The sequence below is a fragment of the Mandrillus leucophaeus genome, unplaced genomic scaffold (assembly GCF_000951045.1).
Source record: "Mandrillus leucophaeus isolate KB7577 unplaced genomic scaffold, Mleu.le_1.0 Scaffold733, whole genome shotgun sequence".
NCBI classification, from domain to species: Eukaryota; Metazoa; Chordata; class Mammalia; order Primates; family Cercopithecidae; genus Mandrillus; species Mandrillus leucophaeus.
In genome coordinates this window covers 1,914,697-1,922,764 of record NW_012107953.1, presented here as the reverse complement: position 1 = coordinate 1,922,764, position 8,068 = coordinate 1,914,697, and positions in this window count along the sequence as shown.

Sequence of the window (8,068 nt, the reverse complement as noted above, 5' to 3'; positions counted from 1 at the left end):
AGAGATTCTGGTATGTTGTTTCTTTGTTCTCATTGGTTTCAAAGAACATCTTGATTTCTGCCTTCATTTCGTTGTGTACCCAGTAGTCATTCAGGAGCAGGTTATTCAGTTTCCATGTAGTTGAGCGGTTTTGATTGAGTTTCTTAGTCCTGAGTTCTAGTTTGATTGCACTGTGGTCTGAGAGACTGTTTGTTATAATTTCTATTCTTGTACGTTTGCTGAGGAGGGCTTTTGGTTTCTTATCATTTGAAAATGTATATGGTTAATTGGATCAGTTGTCTAGATTTAAGAATTGTATTAATATCTTTAAATGTCTAATTGAAAATTTTTTTCCTGAAGATTAGTGCAGAGGATCAGTGCACGTAGTTCTATCTGATTAGATAGAATTACTGATAAAGTATTTCAAAAAATAAAGTAACAGTTGCCTCAGGTTAGTCATATAATCAAAGCAGCTAAAAGGGCAGTGAAATAATAAGTGTCTATGAAAACAAGAGAAAACTTCTAAATGTGGATTAATCATTGATTAAAACAAAACTTATAAATTATTCTGTTGCTTCTTTTTAAAGATTTTTGTATTCTTGACAATATTAATTCATATAATAATCTTTTAATGCAGAGGATGGATCACGGATAAAAGAAATAGGGCTTTTGACTTATGACAATGCAAATAAAAATTTTAAAACTATCAACTGTTACTATAATGATATAATTTAAAAAACTTTTTTTGTGTTTACTGATACTAGATAGCATTAGGAAATGTAAACTAAGGAAGTAGAAAATAATTGACTGGTTTATTCTTGCACTGAAATTAGAAGAATTATAATTGGTACTTTCATACTAAGTTTATTCAACTGAAGTTACTGTCATGCGTCAATAAAGCTGCAAGGCTTAAGAGAGCTGATCTCGTCTTTGCACTCTGGCCTTTTTCAATAACTGGAGATGTATTCAGAAAAGTTTCTAGATGAAAATTCTGAATACTTCCTAACTCATTTATTTCAGTGTCAGAAAATTTTAATTTATTTTTAATTGAAATCTCTTTATTTTCATTTTAGCCTACTTATACCTGTACATTTAAAAAATTGAAATAGTATAAAGAGCTAGTATAGAGACAGGGACCATCTTGTTATCCTACTTTATATAAAGGTTTATAAAGTTGACTATTTTTATCTCCTCTCTCTTTGTTGGCCAGTTTAAATAATTTAGTTCCTTTATTGGTTCTCTCTTTATCTTTTGACCACTTGGGACAGAGCACCTGGCTCTTTCAGTGTTTTGGGTGCTCTTAACTTATAGATGCTACACTGGTACAACAGTACCTGTTGTGTTTCTGAATCAGTTGGGACCAAATGATTTCGTTGAAAAGAGATGTTTAAAGTAGAGATTTTTTTTTTTGTGGAGACAGAGTCTCGCTTTGTTACCCAGGCTGGAATACAGGGGCTCAATCTCAGCTCACTGCCGTCTCCGCCTCCTGGGTTCAAGCAATTCTCCTGCCTCAGCTTCCCAAGTAGCTGGGACTACAGGTGTGTGCTACCATGCCCAGCTAATTTTTGTATTTTTGGTAGAGATGGAGTTTCACCATGCTGGACAGGCTAGTCTCAAACTCCTGACCTCCTAGTCCACCCGCCTCGGCCTCCCAAAGTGCTGGAATTATAGCCCACTGTGCCCGGCATAAAGTAGAGATTCTTTAAAAGAAACAAATACTTCACATTAAGTATGAAATTTGCTTATCATATTGGGTAGTTTGTTCTAATAAGGATAATTTTCTCTTTCTCTCATCTCATGGTTTTTTGGAGTTAAGTTTCCTGGACACTTTGCAATGCGGGGAATTCTATGGGAGCTTTTTCAGGATAATGTGAAAATACATAGATGTGTTTTTTATGTATTAAATAATATTGATTAATCATTATAATTTTGAAATAATGAACATTAATACTTTTTTAAGATGTCTGCAACAAACGTGATGTGGAAACACCTTTGATTTTTTTTGCTGACAACTGTGATTTCTTGACTATATTTATAATAGAAATGCTGAATAGAGGTTAGTGAAAGTAAAAGTGTATTAAAGTTTGGGGAAAGTAAATAGAAATATTTCAAATAGAAATTGAATGTAATCATGTAATTATTTTTCCATCCAAATTTATGGACTCATTAGAGTTTATGGACTCCAGGATAAGAACTGTTTATTTGGCAACTTCACTGAATTCCCTTATACTGCAATTTAAAAAAATTTGTTGTTTTTTTCTTAGGTGGATATTTATATCATCTAAAAATAATGATAGTTTTTTTTTCCTTTCTATCCAATTGTTACAAATTTTATTTTATTTTCAACTTAATTTTGTCCAAGACCTCTATAACTGTGTTTGAGTCATGTTGATAGTAGTCTCTTTTGTTCTTGATCTTAAAGGAGATGCAGACCCTCCATTAAGTGTAGTGTTCATGCAGGTTTTTGATATACAGGTATTCTTTGCTAAGGTGCTTTGGGCCTGAAATCAGATGGGGAGTTGGTGTAGCAAGATTCTCAATTAATTGGTTATATATGGTTCATGAATTTTGGATAGTGAGTAGTGAAAACTGAGACAGTGAGGAAAATTAAAAACTGAAAATATTTGAATTAATTTTGTCACTGAGTTCCACTAGCAGGTTTTCAGCCAAGTTCAGATTGAACAGTATCCTTATATAACTTTTACCAACTTAAGGAAGTTCCCTTCACTTTATAATTTAACACTTTCAAAAATTATAAATAGGTAGTAATGGTTATCACATACTTTTCCTCTATTAATTGAGCTAATCATAGATACTGTTGAACTAAGTTTACATTCCAGAACACTTGATGACAATTGTATTTTAATAAAGTATTGGGTTTATTTAGCTCTTTTTTTGATGGTGGTTTTTGTTGTTGTTGCTTTTTTTTCCCCATGTAATTCCTAAGTGAGGTGGGCCCATATTTTCTTCCTTTATAATGTCTAATTTTGGAATCAAGATTTCAATAGCCTCGTATAATGAGCTAGGCAGTTTTACACTCTTCCTATTTGCTATAACTGCTTGCATTAGAAAGTCATTAATGTTTCTTAAACGTTTATTAATCCCACTTGTAAAAAACCATATAGACTTTTGGCTTTTTGAGAGGGATACTTTGAGTACCTTCCAAATTATTTCATAATTTTTGGTATATTCAAGGTCTCTATTTCTTTCGACAATTTTCATGTATATTTTTTCTGGGATTTTTTTTCATTTTATGTAGCTTTCCAAATTATTAGCCTGTGCTTACAGCACTTTAAAAATATTTATTTATCATTTTGTATTCTCCCTTTTCATTCTGTGTCTGGCTGCTTTGTCCCATTCCCCCATCTCTGCATCTCATCCCTATGTTTGATGAATCTTGAGAAAAGTTTATAAATATTTATTAATATGTTTAGTCTTCAGGAAAGTAACCTTTTAAAAATCTTCCCTCTTACATTTTTGTTTGGAATTTTGTTGATTTATTTACTTTATTATTTCTGTGCTTCTTGTTCTTAATATTGTTTAGCATTTTAGTTCTCAGTTGTGGGTGTTCTTCGTTTTTTTCCTTTTATTTTTTAGTTTGTGTTTAGTTTATCTTAGTTTTTAAGACAATAACAGGTAAAATGTTGGGTGACCCTTCTATCCTGTATATTTGCATCATCTTCCTGATTTTGTTTTTATTTGAGTACTTTCTCTAGAATGTTTTTAGTTTGGGTCTTTATGGGCAAACCTTCTGTGGCCTTGTATGCCTAAAGCATTTCTATTGTGCGCTCATCTTTGTGTGTTAGTTGGCTTGATGTAAAATTCTAAAGTCAAAATTGCTTAAAAATATGTACTTAAAAAGAGTATACTTAAAAATATATACTTAAAAAGAGTATACTTAAAAAATATACTCTTGTACTCATTTTCCAAAGTTTATCTTCTTTCTCTCTGGAAGATTTAGAAATTTTATCTTTTTGGTCTCAAATTTAACCATAATATGTCATGGTATGGGTTTATTTGTCCTATTAATTTTTCTATTCTGAGATCTTTGATCTTTCTTTCGTTTTCAGTTCTGTAAAATTTATTTTAATTATCCTTTCAAACTTTGTTTTGTCTATCTGTCAACCTCCCTCTTCTCCCCATTTTTTTCTGAGCCTCCTGTTATCTGGATGTTCACATAACTGCTTCTGTTCCTTGGCTTTTCTTTCATGTTGTTTTGTATTCTTTTCTAATCTCTTTTAGGAAGGACCGCAGTGTGATTTTCTATATCAACAATTTAACCTATAATTGTATTTATCCTACTGTTTATCTCTATTGCATTTTAAAATTTTATCTTTTTTTTTTTTTTACTAATACATAACATTATTTTTTAATGCTTTCTTATTCATACTTCACATTGCTGATATCTTTCCTTACTGCCTTAGCTATATCATGTTTATTTTGAATTATTGGCACATCTTTCAATAATTCTGCTTCAGCACATAAAACCTCTAGACAAGACAATAAGGGGATCCCAGATTTTTCAGTTATGTAAAGTGTGAGACTGTGTGATACCGATATTGGTGAAATGACTATAGCAAACTCGTGCACATGACAGCCAGAAGTCCTGGGAGTTGGGCACAGTGCGGAATCTTTCTTGGTCCTGGCTGTAGTTTGGTGCCACCTAGTGGCCATTTCCTCCTCTGCTCCTTGGCTTAATGTTCCACAATACGGTTTCCTTTTGTGAGCTCCAAGACAGTGGCAGCAATTCCAAGAATCTCTCGGTTAGCTGTCTCTCTTTTTGTGGGTCTGATTGGAATGATTGGTCTGGGAGAAATGTAGGGGTAAAGGAACCCGTTCTCCTCTTCCCTACTTGTAATATGATGTTGCCTGGCGTGGTTTTGCTGTTTCCTCCTTTTCCTGTATCCCCCTTTCCTTATGCCTACCAAAAGGGGAAGCCCATTATGTTATATGTTTAGATAGCTGTATCTCTTTAATAGGTAGATATTTTTGTTAGTTGATTTTTAGATCACTTCTTATTTCCTGGATATAGCTACCGTGTGTGGTAATGTGAATTGGGAAGGGCAGAAGACCAGCCTCTGGTTATTGTTAATCTGGCAGAAAAACTGTAGGAACCACCCAATCGCTGCTGATGGCCCCTTGCCTCTTCACTACCTATGGTTTTCACCTTCACTTCACAAGAGTCCTTAAGCTGCCCCATATTAGTAAATCGTTAATGCTGACATTAACAATTAGTCCTCTCCTGTCCAATGCCTATGCTGTGGTGAAGGTGTATGCTTTACCTATCTTTATAAGAGAGGCAAGAGTAGCATGGAAAAGTTTTCCAACAACCAATTTCCTCCCAAATTAGGCTGCAGCATCCTGACTTCAACATACATAGGTTTTTTTTTTTTTTTTTTTTTTTTTTTTTTTTTTAAGTTTCTTATAACTATTTATCTCACTAAGCTAGTTTCTCCAGTATTGATTTTTGTGGAGGAAGCCAGTAGTGGACAGAGTTTACCATCCTGATAGGAACAATAAAATATATTACCTTATAGATAACTGCACATTTCAACTTAGCCTAAGTGTTAAAAACTGTTAGTGCCAAGTAGGTAAATTTAAAAATAATAATTTATTGCTTGCTTTCAGGTATTGAAATTTTTATTTTGCTGGCTATTGAAAAAAATTCCTTATGTGATTCTTTTGCCTTGGGACTTCCTTTTGCTTTTTGTTTTGCTTTATATGTTTTACATCTCATATTATTACATCTTTGACACTGAGAAATTGTCTTGGACTTCTTTAGAAGTTCTCACATTTTTTTCAAGCAACATTTTTACAAAGCCCTTTCACATATATTAGTCATATTCATTTCTAACTGCGACTGTATGGGTGAAACTATAAGGCTAAGAGAGGTTAAATGTGTTAGACCTGATGATACAGCCAGCAGCTGGCGGGCCAGGAATGTAAACAACTTTACTTCCAGGGCTGTCTGTCTGCCTCACTACAGCTACATTGAGGGATACATTTTTTTTTTTTTAAACATCAGAATTCTCTGAATGCTTTGAAAGCAATTCTTAATTTCAGTTTTCGTAATAAAATGAATTTCATAGTTTTAGCTTTTTAGAAACTTTTAAGTCAAAGATTTCCACGAAACTATCATATCCCATATTGATAGACATTTTGGTGGATTGTCATATATATATTTTTAACCAACATAGTTTCTTTGTACCTGACTTCCTCTTATATCAGATCTCTTCAATTCCTTATTTTCATAGCTTGGAAAACAGTATTGTTTGTGCTGTCTTTTCTTCAATTCAAATTATGCTTTGAAAATAGCTGATAGTCGCCAAAGACTTATTGTTCAAGGGAGAAAAAACCCGACACTTTTAATGCACAGAAACTTGTTATTTAAATGGAAATTGTATAATTGCTTTCATTATGATCTATAGACTGCCTTGGAAATATGAGGGCCCTAGATAAAGCATATCACAGCTTTTATTATGTCTAACTTTAGGTATTATTTTTATTATGTTTAGTTTTTCTATTGGTTTCTGAAATCTAATTTGGAATTTCTTTTAAATTCTGTGTGTTATCACTTCAGGAATATATCCTGGGTATACTCTTCTGTTGACTAGCTTTCCGCCGGCTAGATTGTAGGATCCTAGAGTGTTTTATCAAAGAAAAGATGTTAAAGGCCATTTATCCTAACTTCTTTGATTAATCTGAGGAAATGGAAACGTTAAATGACTTGGCCAATGGGCATCTAGCTAATAAGAGACTGAGCCTCCTTAGAGCTCTGACCTTTGTATGCCACTTAATCTTCTTAATGAATGACAAACAGAAATTTTGTATTTTTTTCTTTGAACCTATTCTGCTTCTAGGAATCTCACATTATTTTTCTTTTCAACAACTGAGTGCTTCTTAGCTACCTATTTTTTTACCCCAACATATGAAAGGGTAGAAAGAAGAAGAAAACTAACCTTGTTCCTTTTAAGTTGATGTTTTGTATTTGTCTGCTAAGGCTGCCATAACAAAATAGCATAGACTGGGTGGCCTAAACAACAGAAATTAATTTTCTTACAACTCTGGAGGATAAAAAGTCAAAGATCAAGGTCTGGCAGGGTTTAATTTCTGGTGAGGGCACTCTTCTGGCTTTCAGATGACTACTGTCTTGCTGTGTCATCACATAGCAGAGAGAGCGTCTAAAGCCACAGCCCTGTTGGATTATGGCTCCACCATTATGACCTTATTTAATCTTAATTACATTCCAAAGACCCTATGTTCAGATACAGTCTGGAGTTAGGGAGTTAGGGCTTTAACATAAGAATTTTTGAGTGGCACAATTCAATTTGTAGTATGCTCTATGTATCATAACCTTGTAATGTAATTTGCATTCCCCACAGTTGCTGGCATCCCTGCCTCAGCATCCTTAATGTGATCAGTCTTTGAGATCAAGGTATGAGTGGTCTGGGGAGATGCAGGTTGATGCAAGCATAATTTTTTCTGCTACCTTTAACAAAGCATACACAACCTCATAGGATTACTCTCAGTTCCTCGGTCCAGGTACCAACAAGTCTTTCTTTCAAAAAATCATAATACGTTATATATGTGAGCAATTTAAGATCATTTTGCCCTTTTAAATCTTCATGGAAGACATTATCAGGTCATGATTGAGTCCACATGGACACATATTTTGGCATCAGAATTCCTGGTTTCTTGGCTCTGCCACTTTAGTATCTGTGAACCTGGATAGGATTTAGTCACTGCCTCTGTTTCTCATCTGTAAAGTGGACAAGATTACATCACAGCTCCTGACAGTGAGGATTACATGAGATAGCACCTGATAAATAGAAATTATTCAGTTAGGGGCGGAGCAAGATGGCCGAATAGGAACAGCTCCAGTCTCCAACTCCCAGCGCGAGCGACACAGAAGACCGGTGATTTCTGCATTTTCAACTGAGGTACTGGGTTCATCTCACTGGGGAGTGCCGGACGATCGGTGCTGGTCATCTGCTGCAGCCCGAACAGCCAGAGCTGAAGCAGGGCGAGGCACTGCCTCACCTGGGAAGCGCAAGGGGGAAGGGAATCCCTTTTCCTAGCCAGGGGAACT